This window comes from Lampetra planeri, chromosome 55, assembly GCF_965212315.1.
Source record: "Lampetra planeri chromosome 55, kcLamPlan1.2.h2, whole genome shotgun sequence".
NCBI classification, from domain to species: Eukaryota; Metazoa; Chordata; class Hyperoartia; order Petromyzontiformes; family Petromyzontidae; genus Lampetra; species Lampetra planeri.
The window spans coordinates 2,818,583-2,833,860 of record NC_136161.1 but is presented as its reverse complement, the minus strand read 5'-3'; the positions used below and the strand labels follow the sequence as shown (position 1 = coordinate 2,833,860).

At 48.3% G+C, this 15,278-nt stretch overlaps 2 long non-coding RNA genes across 2 annotated transcripts; one reads left to right on the top strand and one right to left on the bottom strand.

The window, feature by feature from the left end:
• Positions 1-1,287: 1,287 nt before the first annotated feature.
• Positions 1,288-8,457, top strand: LOC144735450 (uncharacterized). Its single transcript, XR_013588615.1, has 2 exons — positions 1,288-3,381; positions 4,779-8,457. It is a non-coding gene; the product is annotated as an uncharacterized LOC144735450 (long non-coding RNA).
• Positions 5,955-11,381, bottom strand: LOC144735452 (uncharacterized). Its single transcript, XR_013588616.1, has 2 exons — positions 8,690-11,381; positions 5,955-7,058 (listed from the first exon to the last, which is right to left on the bottom strand). It is a non-coding gene; the product is annotated as an uncharacterized LOC144735452 (long non-coding RNA).
• Positions 11,382-15,278: the final 3,897 nt, after the last annotated feature.

Genomic DNA, 15,278 nt, shown 5'->3' with positions numbered 1-15,278 from the left:
GAAGTACATGCATGCTCTCTCTCAGAATCCATATTTATCCTGGAGGAATCCGATGAGCGATGGCGCTCCTTTTCACAGATGTCCGCGTGATGTAAAGACGCAAAAACAATGTTCTTGATGTCAACTGTTACTGGGTCAGCGTGGAGCCGTGGGCCCACACCACGCGAGGAGTCTCTGGCCTCGCGAACCTCTGGGTTAATCCGACCCGAGGGGGGTTGCTGGTGGTGGTGGCTGCTGGTTTCACCCTGAGATTTCACGAATAATGTAATATTTATTAAATTCGAAAAAAGGCGATGAGGAGATACAATCTAGGTAGAGGCCGCTACCCTTCTGGAGTAACATGTTTGTCTTTCTAAACTCCACCGTGTCCGTGTGTAGGCACTTACATCAACATAGGTCCCATGTCACGGTGTGTAATCGACCCTTCCGAGCCATCGTCCTGCTGCCCATTCCCCCCGGCAGCTCCTAAAACTGTGAATGAGCGAGGGCCGCGTCTTTTTGCAATGAACTCGCTCTCACCTGCATGGTTTATAGATATGTAGATATTTGTTTGGGTCAGATCGCGTAAATAAATGTCGTGTCGAACAACCCTCTTCAACCCGGCAGCCACGTGAACAACATATGCCAGATTTATTTTTAAAACCGAGTGCGAGGTGTTTATTTTGTTGAATGGGCTGGGTTGCTACTCGTGTTGGCTGGCCGTGATCTGGAATCTAAATCTGCTCACCGGGTTCGTTCCGCTCATACAGACACGCGCGCAAATGTGCACACAAAAACACATACATACACACATATACACACACTATACTCTTATATACACACATATATACATATACACACAATATACTGTACGCGTACGTGCACGCGCATACGTAAAATAAAATACGCACACACACTCGTCACTAAACCTAGGTATACACGGAAAAACAAAAGGTGAGCTAACAATAGATGATTAATATAACATTGATACAATTGACACCTTTTGCTCACATTTTTTGCGAAAATTGGGGAACACCGCCCTGTTTTTATGGTTTACAAATACTTTTTTTATTCACATCAATGCAGAAAGATAACATTTTGATTACATAAATTCAATACATCTTTAAATGCTAGTCTTTAACATTATATTTTACTTTTATTAACTCGTCATATGATGGGCAATTACACGAGTTTCGTGTGTGTCATCCACCCTCCTCCACCCGACAGTTTATGAGTGTGACGACACATTCTTATGCGAGCGACCGTCGAGCCATGCCCCGCCTCTCCCCACAGGCACTTGCTGTGACTCAGCGAGCACGCACCGCCTTGCCGTGCCGCAGTGAGCTCAGAGGTTTGAGCAAGGAACGAGCGAGACTATTCAGCCAGCTGTGTATGAGACCTCCCCACCACATCTTCTGACATTTACGTGTCAAAGCGGAGAAGTATAGTCTAACAAGTACCAAAGTCCCTCACTCCTATACTACTAAACACAGGTAAGGTTGTTTATTAAAGACACTTACACATGGACTGTTAGGGTTTTATAATTACTTTGGTTATGCGGTGTGCGTGCTGTCTGCCTTCATAGGTGCCTCTCACGGCACTAGCTCAAACGGTCTGTTAAGCATGATAAGACGCCTGTGGTCTACGATGTACTTGATACCTACAGACAGACGCACGTGCCATTAGACACGTGCGTTGTAGCCTGAACAGACCGTTGTGGCAAATGAACCTAGTGGCGGTACCCCGGGGTTCCATAGTACCCCGACTGTCGCCGCACAATGTCCGTGATGCAGTCATTTTCAGTCTATTGATGGTCGGCGATGCGACAATCGACTGATCTCGAGGTTCAGAATTGTAATCGATGCCCTTAAAACCCGAACGTTGCTGTGGGAACAATCATGCAAACAATCGTGGAGAGAGAAAGACACCCCATAGCCACGCAATCTAACCACGTCTTTGAACATGCGCCGGGTATGGCGCGTGTTCTAATGTGTACAGCTCGTCGTGCCCATCGACGCCGCGCCTCGCGATTCCCAACTCCCCTCCCATCCCCCTCCATGCCACTCCAAGGGCCATTCGCCCCCTCGTGTGCCACAGTGGCCGCCTTCACAGGCGCTGCTCGCTAACAGCACTTGCCCCGACAGTCTGTTTAGGCGATACGGGGGAACGTTGTGGTTAGTGTGTTTCGGTGCGTGTGTGTGCGTGTGTCTGTGTGTGCGTGTGTGTGTGCGTGTGTGCCCCGTGTGTTTGTGTGTGCGTGTGTGCTGTGTCTCACTCCGAATCAGTCGAGCGGCAATATATTTTCATCGGTTGCGTAACGCTTTGTGGAAGCTGCCTGGTCTGTCACTCCGCACGAAGCTTCACGTCTTCTCGGCCACGGTCATTCCGTCCCTTCTCTACGCTTGCGAAACGTGGACCCCCCTAATGGAACATCTTCGCTGGTTAGAAACATTTAGGCTGGCCTGCCTACGATCCATCCTGGGTTTAACCAAGCTGGATTGTGAGGAGCTCACAAATCCTTGAAAGATCTGGGCAAAGTCCCATCGGTGAGCTCCTCCGGCAGGCAAGGCTGCTTTGGCTGGGTCATGTACCCCGCATGCCCAGCCACCGCATGCCTAAACAGCTTTTGTTCGGCCGGGTAGAGGGGGCTAACCGGGCGCGGCACGGGCTAGAGAATAGATGGAGTGATGTGGTACAGGAGGACGTGGAGCTGAGTGGACTTGCCGACGACTGGTACCAGCGGTGTCAAGATCGGCCTCAGTGGAGGAGGCTCGTGAAGGACGCTACTGGGCATTTGGAGGCAGTCGCCCTTCAACAACAACGGAGGGCGGAGGAGCGACGCTCACAACAACGAGCGGAGCGCCGGGTGGCTAAAGCACATTAAGTTTGCACAGCAGGGGGCACAGGTGGTGCATCAGCCAGTCATCTCAATCATCTCAGTCAGTCGACCCATGGCACCTGGGTCTGCCCCGTGACCTCCTGCCAGCGGGCGTTCGACACTTCACGTGGCCTCAAGGTGCACATGGCCTGGTACAAGCGTCGTGGTGACGTCACCACCACTTAGTGGCGAATGGCGGTTGTTGTTGTCTGTGTGCCCCGTGTGTTTGTGTGCAATTGTGGCGATTCATTGTCCCCCGTCCGACAAGCAAGCCAGCATCAGGACTCAAGATAAGTGAATATAAAACAGTTATTTATTTATTTATGTTTGTCACTTTATTTTGTGTTTTATGTACTGGAATGTTTTAACGAATGTTAAAACAAACTGGAGAGAGAGAGAGACGCCTTGTCAGAGCGACGCCGCTACGTGACGGGCCCTCTCCTCTCCCTGCCACTCCAAGGGGCCGTGACATTGCCACCCAAAGCCTCCTCACCGTTGCCAGACCCCGCGGCGCTATTCAGTCGGTAAGCCTCGATCCCCCAGCTTGACATTTGTTAAAAACACAAAAAGCCTCCATGCATTATTATTGTTACTCTGTGGTCGCGAGAAAATAAACATTCGGCCTAAACACGCGTCTCGCACATCGACCGTAGACTTGTGTACTCTCGTGCATACAGTGTGAATCTCTACACAGTATACTGCGTGATATATACACGCGCGGCAATAGGATATTACATGAACAGAGATGACCCTGCACATGTCTTGTTTTCGCGCGAGCCTCTTCCCCTTCTGAGAAGCGGTCGTGTGAACTATTCCACACCGCCAAGTGCGAGTCCATTGCTCTCTCACTTCAGAGGACTCGCGATTCCTCCACCCAAGTCACAGATAACAAAAAAACAAGACGCAAAACGACACATAGGTTTTTGAGACCAATATTATAATATTCATAACTTATTACACACTTTTATTGAACTTGCCGTGTTGTCTGTTTATATTCTTTTAAATCTTTGACGCTTATTATCTTCGGATCTACGAAGCCTAACGAGCTGACCCGGTCACGTCCCCAGAAGTCATACCCCTCCTCTCAATTGTATTTAATACCCTGCTCTTTCTCAAGATTCCACACCGTGCAATCCATCACAAAATCTAACCTGGCTCTTCAAATTCCCTCTATGAATAACATAGCCCCCCACTTTTTCCCTCTATCCGGCCTCAGAGTTTTCTTCTTGCCAGTCCGTGATTTATTTTATTTGAACCCGCGTGTTTCAGAAATTACAAAAGAGTTGTCCTGCAGGCATATATCCATGACTGTAGACAGGCGTGTGCTATGCTGCGTGTCAGTATTTGATCGGCTGTACGAAAATCAGAGCCGGCATCGAGTGCAAATATAATATTATGCGTCGTCGCGTTAGACTGAAATAAAATGTTACAAAATGTGCAGAGGTCTGTTTCGTTTTATAAATTAAGATAACCGTTTTGTCAATCAGCCTATCAGGTCCCAGTGGTGTTCTGTGTAGAGCTGTCACCGATAACAATGGTACATTTTATCGGCCAGTCTGAGAGTGGGTTGTGAGGAGTCGTAACAATGAAAGTGGTTATTGGGTAACGTGACAATCCAAGAGCGATCAGTCACTAGCTTTCATGACCTTACCTTGCGATAGTACATCCAAACTGTACAGAAATAATTGACCAGTCGCAGTAAGTTGGGATTTTTGAATGACTAGATTGTCCAACATCTACTGCAGGAATGGCATTAAAATGTTCTATTGAATTGAGCATGAGCTCTTTAAATTACAAAATCCATCACCAAAGCTTCCCACTGCACCGCGAGACTCTCAAACACCAAAACTGAGCTCTTGGTGTTGACTAAACAAGCAAAGAAGCGTTCAATTAAGTTTCTGGATTTTTGTTTGTTTTCCAGAACCTTTCACGCACGCCGAGGAGGGAGGCGGTGAGGTCCTGCGTAAGGAGTCATTCATTAATGTATTGATATATGAAATGGAGTTTAGATCTTTTGAGTCGGAGTGTCTCGGTGACCACTGAATAACAACCCGACAGAAGCATTCGAGGACGATTCTACATTTGAATTTATTTTTATTGCCCAGATAAAAATGCAATAACACGTGATTTTACCACAAACTGATGGTCCTTAACATGTAATACAAGCGTCATTCATGAACACAGCCTGATAACAGCAATACATGTCGACATTTTTTGGACAGTAGAGGTGGTGCAAAGAGGAACAACTGAGCGAGAGTTGAGATACTCTACACGACACTTCACATTTTGAATATATTCAAAGAACCTCACCTTCAAAGGGGATAACTCGAAACATTTCAATTATGGCACATTCCTGATATAAGAATTCAGTATGCACCAGGCGTGTGAAGATTTAACCACAGCGATTAAATTAAGGGCCATGGATAACTCCTAGATAACGAAGACGGGCATCTGTTTAATTAGTAATTTGGAGGCAAATGCTAACGGTGGCCTAGAAGCATCCAGAAGACAATGTTCTTAGTAAACTCAAGCCTCGTATGAACAACACAGCATGACGAACGTAGCAACTATTATGTCACTGCCAAACGCTTTAATGTTTTGCTTTCAAGAAAAATTCAGGACGCATTCACAATCGACCAAATTTGACTTCAAATATACACCAAGAAATGTTTAGTGTCGCCCAGGAATCCCAAACTCCAGTCCTCACGATCCACCACCACTCTACGTCTTTTCACGTTTACCAATTGAAGTCCTATTCAAATATAAATTAACTCGTTTCATGCTGCACACACTAGATGATTGTTTAACACATCCCAGGTGATGCGCTAAGCAATTAACGCTGCATCACGATTCGGATCTGACAGCGTTAATCACTTAGCGCGTAATGTGGGGCGTTTAAAAAATTGTATTGAGGAAATGCGCGGGTCCATTACATCAGTTGTGACGCACGCACATACCGTCAACATAAGCCAAACCGGTTATAAAAAGCAGACGGCAGAAATGTGGGGAACGGGCTCGCTGCCCCAAAGGAAAAAGGGTAATTTTTTTTTTAAAGGGGGAAGGGGAGAGAGGGATAGAACCGAAACGCAGCTGACAAGAAGAACACAGAGAGGCGACCTAAACGAGTGTCTCATCTGCAGTGGCTCTGCCCCATATCCTCGGTCCCTGCATGCGGGCTGTGTTTAACAATAATTGCACATTCATACAGAGCGCCAATCGGACTCTTCTTCATCTCTCGGTCGTAAGACCAACAACCACCGTCATAGATTCGTGAGACAACCCCCATCCATAGTGCGGCTGCAGGCCTACGAGCAAGCCTGGACCTCAATCGAAGCGTTACTCCCCACTTCCATTTACGACCCAGCAACAGTGGTGCTAAGATCAATTGTGACCCTGCTGAAATCTGAGCCATATTTGTCATTTGCAGTGTCTGAGCCCGGATTGTATCATTCCCATAGCAATCGCGAAAATGTGAGTGACCAAATGTGCACCAATCGTATCGACTTGACAAACCCGTTGTGTTGTTAAGTGTAACGCACTGCTCTTTCTTTCATCGCTTTAATTCCGAATGAAGGCCTCGTGAACATTTCCGTTTGACTGAACTCTGCTTCACCGCGCACTGCTCCGTGCGGGCTGCTTGGAGGGGGAACTCAGACAGCCCCCTCGTGTTTGCTATCACTCGAACACTCACGGTGATCACTGAATGACGAGCCCCTATTCTCACCACGAGTTAACTATAAACCACTACGTACGTGTGTTAACATGTCTGCCTTAAATGAGCACCTCGTGCGGTGTGTTAACAGCACTGGGGAGACAAAGGCGGCAGGGCGTGGTGCTGGCCACCCACCCCCTCGTGTGCCGTGCCGGCCTTCATGGGTGCTACTCACTAACAGTACTTGCCCTGACAGGCTGTTTAAGGCTACACGGGGAGATGTTTGCCTTTTGAAGTTTGTACGACTTTGACGAGACGCGATTGTTCCACACGGCGAGCGGTGGGGTGTGTCCCGATCTTATTCGAGTCGGAACACGCGGAGCAAGGGGCGTGAGTCGTCATGAACCGTGATCAATCCATGACAGCGCCACAGGTAGTCTCGGTCTTCCAATTCGCGCGCACAAACGCCGCCAGTGCGGAGCTCATCCAGGCTCGACCCTCGTGTCCCTGCGTTGTTCGTGCGCCATTGCTTTGGGGAAAGCAGGGGACCTGCAAAAGCAGGGGAACGTGATAGGGGTAATTAACTACGGGGCGCGTCGTGCAATGTTTGTGTACGAGTTACGCACCCGCGCCGCACTAGACACAGACAGCCTGGAGCAGGGGTAGGAAACCTTTCAAAGAAGAAGCAGAAGAGACCTTTTTTTTTAAAACCAAAACTAGTTGGAGAGCCGCATCACACGCAGAAAGACCTGTACACATACAGACACAGCAGCAGGTAAACAGCAGACGACAATACACATTACGACTTAAACAGAATAGGTGGAGTAAACTGTGTCTATTGAGCTTTCCCCCCTTAGTTATTTAACAATATAGTTCCACTGTACGTGGTGTTGTCACCAAGACATTCCAGAGTAATCCATTCCATGCCATATGTAAATCAATTATATTTCCGTTAAGTTGTGTTTCAGATTAAAGTAAAAAATAAATGCCTCCCCTTGAGGGGGCAGCCAAAGAGCCGCGGGTTGCCCACCCCTGGACTGGACCCAGCGTATTGCAGCATATACCAACAAACCCCGATGTACATGTATATATCCCATTCACATTGTGAAGCCAAGCTAGTTAAACTTGCAATATACAATATATAAAGTGTCATCTTAGCCAATGCACATGAACCGATTTCATCGCTCCATCTCCTAGGTTGGCGACCAATACCAACAAGACAAAGATCCCCCGTATCGTCTCTACCAGACTGTTGCGGCACGGAACACGAGGCGGGTGGCCAACAGCAAACCCGGCCACTTTTGTCTCCCCAGTGGCGATGTTTACACACTGCGCCAGCTACTCATTTGAGGCTGAGTCGATCTAGGGGATGCCCAGGACCCGTTCAGATAACAGTGTAACAAAACATATTTTTCCTGTGTAGTAATTGTTTATTTCCTAATTGACTATACCTCAAAAGTACAGAAAATGGCTATTATTTCCCACAAACTTTGCTTTTGTGATCAAGACAGTGATATTTTGAAAATTACCTATTTTCAATGAGAAAACAGGTGAAGTTGTGTCTTTTCGTTCACATAAAGTCCTAGTCACAAAAGCAAAGTGGGTGGGGAATAATATCAATGTCCTATATTCTTTAGGCGTAAGCAATACCCAGGAATAAAAATTGTGTTACACAGTGTAATTCATCGTCAATGGTGTTGGTCGTGATTGCCACGTGCAGTAAAACCTCTCCTCGGCGGACTCGTGGGGGTGTGGAGGGGGGAGCCCTGGTCCGGCTAAGTTAAAAGTCCGGCTCGCTGCAAAACGAATGAAAATAAATGGAACAAACCCCCAACTACCATGAAAACCTTATCTAGCATTAAATCGAATGGATGGGTTTAAAAAATGTTTTTTTCAGCACATTTACACACTCCAAAATAAAATACGAAATAAAACAGCAACTACTGTGCTATATTTGTATGTTGTGCAATGTGCTGCATTGTGAAGTTATGTACTCGAAGAACAGGTGCCTTGATGCCCGTCAAGAAATGAAAAAACAACAACGAAGGAACAGAGAACAATCGAGACACGGAGCGACAGTAGGGACAGCTACACTGCAGGTCTGGGTGGCAATGTCGAGTGTTGCCTTTACATGCTTAAGCTGATTAATAAAATGTATATCTTAAGAGGCAGTGCAGGACCTTGCAGTGACACCACGCCGCCTTGGATTCGGCAAGCAACGCGTTTTCACTGCGTTCATCGCCCCAGCCAACATCCGGACGCAATGCTTCGATGACCCGCGAATACCACCACATCGGTTAAAATCCTGGAAACTCTTCTGATATGCGCGCCTCCATTCCTCCGAAATGAGTGGCACCCTTAAGTCCACTCCCGTGGCTTCCCGAGCTGGCGAACAGCCGACCCGTGGAGTAGCCACAACGAGACCTCAACGAGCCCCGTGCCATTGGCTGACATTCAGGAAACCCTTCTGGATGCACGGCAATCGCTGAACGAGATCGTGGGCGGCTGTGGACGACGAGGCAATAAACAAGGACCGCATTGAGTGTGGAGGCAACGGTGATGGGCAAAGAACCGCGACTGCGTTGAAGTCCGAACCATCAACGAACGCTTCACGACCCACGAATGCAGCGCCATCCATGCAACATTCCGTCGGTGGCGCTGCGAACCTCCTCCGACTGGTTCAACATCTTTTAGCGTTCAACTATAAAACTTTCAAAAACTATTTTCCCGCTTGCCATTCGAAAGAAGAAGACTGCATGAATACCAACCACTAAAATGTCTTAACCATTTGTGTTGTATATCACAGTCAGTGGTCACTAACTTAATGACATTTAACTCCATAGAACGTGTAATTATGTATGTGTGTGTGTATTCGCCACATCTCTTTTAGGGCCTTCTGTTCTGACAAGTCACTGGCTAATGCTGGAAACTGATTCAAGTGTCATCAATTATCACGTGAATGGATACCCACAACATGTACTCGAATTGTAAATGTTGTGGGTTTACTCTTCAACACACCGGTTAGTGTTGAACTAGTAACGAATTGGCATGTTTTATTTACGTGACAAACCTTACTAATTGGCTGTTTAACGACACATTCATATTTACGCGATCTAACCCCAAAAAAATATCTCATGAATAATATTGGCCGCGAATGCCCACTGCGCGTTAAACTAACTTTGAGACATTGCAGGAATATTTAGCCAGCAGTTCTCTCACGATAGCTCCGTTGGTAGCAATGCAGAACATTCACAAACGGCGGAATGTTGCAAGGCTAAGAGGCAGCAGTGCATGCATATTACAGTGCAGTAAGTCTCATTATCGAATTGGACAATGGACTTTGAAAACAGTTGGAAAACCCATGTTTGTATTTATTCAGCACGAAGCTAATGTTCACGTTTGTGCACAGAGCAACGTCCAATCATAGACAGCACAGGTGGCAGCACAGCGATATTAACCCGTTAACAGATGGCCAGTGCGATGAACACATTGGAATGTAAGTTTTGTTCACTCATTTGCAGAACTGTGTTTGTGTCTCTTGTTGGAATATAACAAGTATAACCAGTAAAAACAAAGTTTTTCACTATAAATCCTTTATATGCGTGGCGGCTAGAGTCCTCTCTTCCTCTGGCTTGAGATGGCTGCCACCTATGGGTCAGATGATTGCATTGCACCATTAAGCAATTGGTAATTAAATATAATATTTTTGTCCTAAAAAGTGTAAAATTTAGGAATTTTTTTTCACGAACATTAATTGTCACGCACAACGAGTCTGTGTGGAAAATGTCAGCTCGATTGGATCACGGGACGTGGGTTAAAAAACGACCGAAAGATTTGCACGGTCGTAAGCAAGCAAGCGAACTTAATATAAAGGATTTAAAAAGGAAGGCTGCATTTCTCTTGCAAATAAATGTCTCATTCAATATCGCAGCTGTGACCAATACATCAAGCACCGCGATCCAGTCTTGCTGGATCTCAGACGAATCAGCGATCAGCCAGAAAGCTCTGACTAAACTACTCCTCATATTTAACTCTGTAAATGCCCAATAATTTGTTTGCTATAAGAGAAGCGACTTTATGCGTGTAACTAGATTATGTTTCTTGTACAAAGCAAGGTATTTGTTTCCTACCATCGAGCCACAGTGCAATGCGCACTGTATAGAATGAGTACGAACTTAAAGCACGCACAGCACATGATGGAGACTTGCCATCAATTGTGATGAGACATGCGGCCTGACGAGACGGCGGCGACTTGTGTCTGCTGCGACGGGCGATATCATTCTGATGCAAACACAGCCGCCGTGCAGCGCAGTTGTCTATTTGTTATCGGGATATGTTACATGCGTGATGTTCTGTGAGCGCATTCTATTCGTGCGTCACAGTGTGTGCTCGTAATTGTTCGATGGTGTTACTTTGCGCGAGAATGTCTTTGCTTATGCGATGTTTGCTTGCAACTACCAGGTGCCGTGTCCGCCCTAATAGGTGCTCGCTAACAGTCTATATAGGGGGATGTTTTTCCTTGCATGCGCGTGTGTTCGATACGTTCAAATCCATCGCCTTAAGAAACTCCGCAGTAATCGATTACTTCCTGACTGCAGAGATCTCGATGTTGAATTGGACCCATTAACGCAGGCACCGTTAACTGCTGAAGCTCATCACGTGGGACGCGTTTAACAATCATCGAGCGCGTGCGGCGGCATGGAGCGAGTTAATGTTGATTTGAATGGGGAGGAGTAAATTGGTAAAACGCGGAACGTCGTCTTGTCAGTGGGTGGGGGGCGGGAAGCAAAGCACAAAGTTGTCGTGGAAAGAACACGGGGGGGTTACTCACGGCGACATTGCGTTAGTGGCCTTGACTTGGCAACGGCACGCCTCCTTTCGTCCCCCCATTCCCCCCCTCCCCCCACACAATCCCCCCTCCCCTTCCCTCACTCCCCTTCCTTCACTCCCCTTCCCTCCCACTCATTCCCCCCACTCCTTCCCCTATCCCAGGGGTCGGCAACCAAAATAACAAGAAGAGCCATTTCTTTCCAATTCGGTACAAAATTCAGTATTTCAAGAGCCGCAATGCATCTGAGTACATACTGTACTCACGTACATATCGTCAAGAAGCAGCCCGTAAAGAGCCGCATGCGGCTCCGGAGCCGTAGGTTGCCGACCCCTGCCCTATCCCCTCCGCTTCCCCCCACCCCCTTCTCTTCCCTCCACTCACTCCCCTTCCACCAACACTCCTTATCCCCTCCCCGTCCCCCACCCCTCCCCTTCCCCCCACTCCTTTCCCCCACTCACTCACTCCCCCCATTCCCTCCCCTTCCCCCCACCCCCTCCCCTTCCCCCCACCCCCTCCCCTTCCCCCCACCCCTTCCCCCCACCCCCTCCCCTTCCCCCCACCACTTCCCCCCACTCCTTTCCCCCCACTCACTCACTCCCCCCACCCCCTCCCCTTCCCCCTATCACCACCCCTTCTCTTCCCCCCCATCCCCTTCCCCCCACCCACTCCCCCTATCCCCTCCTTTCCCCCACCCCCTCCTCTTCCCCCCACCCCCTTCTCTTCCCCCCACCCCCTTCCCTTCCCCCCACCCCCTTCCCTTCCCCCCACCCCCTCCCCTCCCCTTCCCCCCACCACCTCCCCTTCCCCCCACTCCTTCCCCCCACTCACTCACTCCCCCCACCCCCTCCCCTTCCCCCCACCCCCTCCCCTTCCCCCCACCCCCACTCCTTCCCCCCACCCCGCCTCCCCTCCGCTGCCAGCGCCAGGCGAAGACTGTGGGGGACTTCCCGAGCTCGCAGTGGCTTGCCGTGTGCGGTGTGAGAGGCGATTGGCTGTGCGTGGGGGGGGGGGTAACGTGTGGAGTGGGCGTGGATTGGCTGTGCTTGGGGGAGGTGGAGTTTGTTTTTGGTGAAGTTGCATTTGGGAGGTTTGCTAGAATCGTGATCTCAAACTAAAAGATGCAACTGATAAAAAAAACATGTTTACATTTTGTTTCCGGTTAAAGACAAATATTCCTCGCGTAGCCTTAACAGACCGTAGGGGCAAGTGTTGTTAGCGAGTAGCACCTATGAAGGCCGCCACGGCACACGAGGGGGCGGGTGGCCAGCAACACGCTCGACCGCCTTTGTCTCCCCAATGGCGATGGTTACACACCAAATCAGTAACTCAGTTGAGGCTGAGTCGACGTAGGTCAGGCCCAGATAAGTGTCTGGTGGTGTACGCAATACAGCGCGCTAACCACTGCGCCACCGCTCTCGCCACAATGTTCACGTACACAGTGAAAGCCTACACACACGCAATACTCAAATGTATGAAAAAAATGTGTATAGATCTATAGCACAAATCTTCCACTGAGTTGTATGCCAAGTGCTGCAACAAGCGAAATATATTTAAAATGGGATCTATATTAAAATAAGTACTATTAAAAATGTGTTTTTTTAAACACGCTTTAATGAAATGTACCGTACTCGTAATGGCAGAACTCCACGACTCCAGGAAGTGGCCCCGAAGCTTGCCATAACGTAAGGGGCCGTGGCCATTTACAGCCAACGTTAGTTGAGCGTGGACAATTAGACCCAAGCCGAAACATAACATTAAAACAAATGTTTGAAAATATTTTATTTTTAATGATAGAATATAGTATTGTTATCAGTATGACATAAGTATACCAAGTTTGCAGTCGATAGCACATTGGGAAGTGGGTAAAAATGTAGTTACAAGATTTTGTTGAGGATACGACAACATAAAAAAAAACTTTAATGAAATGTACCGTACTAGTAATGGCAGAACTCCACGATTCCAGGAAGTGGCCCCGAAGCTTGCCATAGCGTGGTGATTTACAGGCAACGTGAGTTGAGCATGGACAATTAGACCCGTAAAAAAGATTGTTTAAAAATACGTATTTTTAATGATAAAATATAGTATTGTCATCAGTATGACATACCTATACCAAGTTTGCAGTCGGATACGACGTTGGGAAGACAGTTGAAATTGAGTTACAAGATTTGAGGATACAACAGACGGAGTGAGTTAAATAAAAGAGTGCAAAAAAAGAAGTCAGGACGATCAAAAGTGGCGTACTGCATTGCGACACACACATGCACTGGTCCTTCTCCAGTGCCATGGGAACCTGCTGGCTCGAGCCGCATGTGACCCTTTAAGGACTGCTTGGTGACATTTAACAATAAAGCACCGTCGTCTCGTGTTCACATTCTTCATCTTCATCATCCCCATCTATGGGAAAATCGCCCGTAGGTGTCCACTGGACATTTAATCTCTGACTTGTCGTGCCAATGTCCTCAAGAAGTGCAACATCTTCCTGGCGTCAGTCTCTAAAATCGTCGAGCCATTGCCTGTTTGGTCTTCCTCTCTCAAACGCATCGCGGATTTATTATAAAATAAAACTCTCGTTGTTGTGATCGCCGACTCCTCGACTATACGGATGTAAAACTGTACGATTACAAATACGGTTACTGTAATTCACATTTCACGTACAGAACAAGACAAGATGTGTAACATGAATGTATTACGGATAGCAGCAGGGTATACTGTCTATTTTCTGTAACATAAACAATCATAGAAAGGCACGAGTTAGATGTATTCGACATGTAATGAGAAACCGAGAGAATGTAAGTTTTAACTGGGGAAATGATAGGTTTCACACAAATCCGGGGAAAACAGCCAATTGAGTTACCGAAGCCATTCGACCGATTGGATGCATCTGGGAGGAGAATCCGATGCAGAATTCTTGAGTAAATATCACGGACAGAGTTTCGTGGAAATAAGCCCCAGGGTCTCCAGCTAGTTTGAGAAAGGGCTCACAGCTGTTACATCACATCAAGGGGGGAATGGTGCGTCTCCAGTGAAGTCTTGGCCGCCTTTGTCTCTCCGGTTGACGTTTAGACAACGTGCCAGGTACTCCATTAAGGCTGCATAGATATGGGGCTGAGCTCAGGATTGGCTCGGATAGCACTCGCCACTGATGCTTGCCGTGGCCAGGAATACATCCGAAGGACAGAAACAAACGCACCAACACAACATGTACAAAGACAAAGGTCACCCGTATAGCACCGGTTCAGATATTCGCCACTGATGTTGGCCGTGTGCGAGAATCGAACCCAGGTTCTCGGGTTTTTACAGGTGTAATGCGAGCGTAAGCGGGGTTTCGCTGCTCGGCTCTGGGCCAATTATACGGCCCGGGGTATTGGGGGCGGGGCCCAGTATGGGGGCGTATGTGAAGGTCCGCCGCCCACCGGTCCAATCGGATGCGAAGAGAGCAGGGGCGGAGCCTAAGGGCGGAGCCAGCGGGGCGCTATGCGGAGGTCGGGATCTGGAAGATTCGGTGAAGGGCGTGGTGAGAGGGTGGAGACAGGATCACGTGGTGAGGGGAATATAGGTGGGATCCGGAAGGGGCTCCTGGTCAGTTGGTGGAGTCACGGAGCAGGACCACGTTGGGTGGCCGAAGGATACCTGCGCCATCAGCCATGTGGCTGGAGATGCTCCAGCACACCGTCAGCCAACGGTGTGCGGGAGCGGGGAGCGGTGCGACTGACGGAAGGGGCGCGCGGGGCGCGCGCGAGGAGCAGCCGGTCCACTGTCGGGACCAGCGGAGTGCGAGCGTCAAACGCGAATAAAGGGAGAAAAGACTTGCGGGGCCGCTGGCGCCTTGTCATTCCGTTGCCGTTGCGATATGAGTTGAGTTACATCTTGGGGTGCAGAAACCTTGTTGACGTTACAACGTGATTATTTTTGGCACGGCATGATGACTGACATTGTCG